Source organism: Myotis davidii, unplaced genomic scaffold (assembly GCF_000327345.1).
Source record: "Myotis davidii unplaced genomic scaffold, ASM32734v1 scaffold1364, whole genome shotgun sequence".
Taxonomy (NCBI): domain Eukaryota; kingdom Metazoa; phylum Chordata; class Mammalia; order Chiroptera; family Vespertilionidae; genus Myotis; species Myotis davidii.
In genome coordinates, this window is record NW_006295736.1 from 341,544 (window position 1) to 341,838 (window position 295).

The window sequence follows — 295 nt, forward strand, 5'->3', positions numbered from 1 at the left end:
TCCAGGGCCAGCGGGATGGCCTTCTCCTGGATCAGCGTGGGCCGCGACCAGCCCAGGTCCGTCACGGCCTAGGAGAGGCGGGACGCCGGGTACCTGCAAGAGCCGGGGATCCAAGCCCATGTGTTCGAATCCCAAAGCCTCGTCGTCCGCCATTCTGAGGCTCCGTACTGACAGTGCGCACGCGCGGTAGGGAGAGCGTGCGACGTGTGGGCGGGTCAAAGCAACAACCAATCAGCGCCTGTATAGGCGTCACTACCGGAAGTTCCGGAGCCTAGGCTTCCGGTGTTCGGGCGGA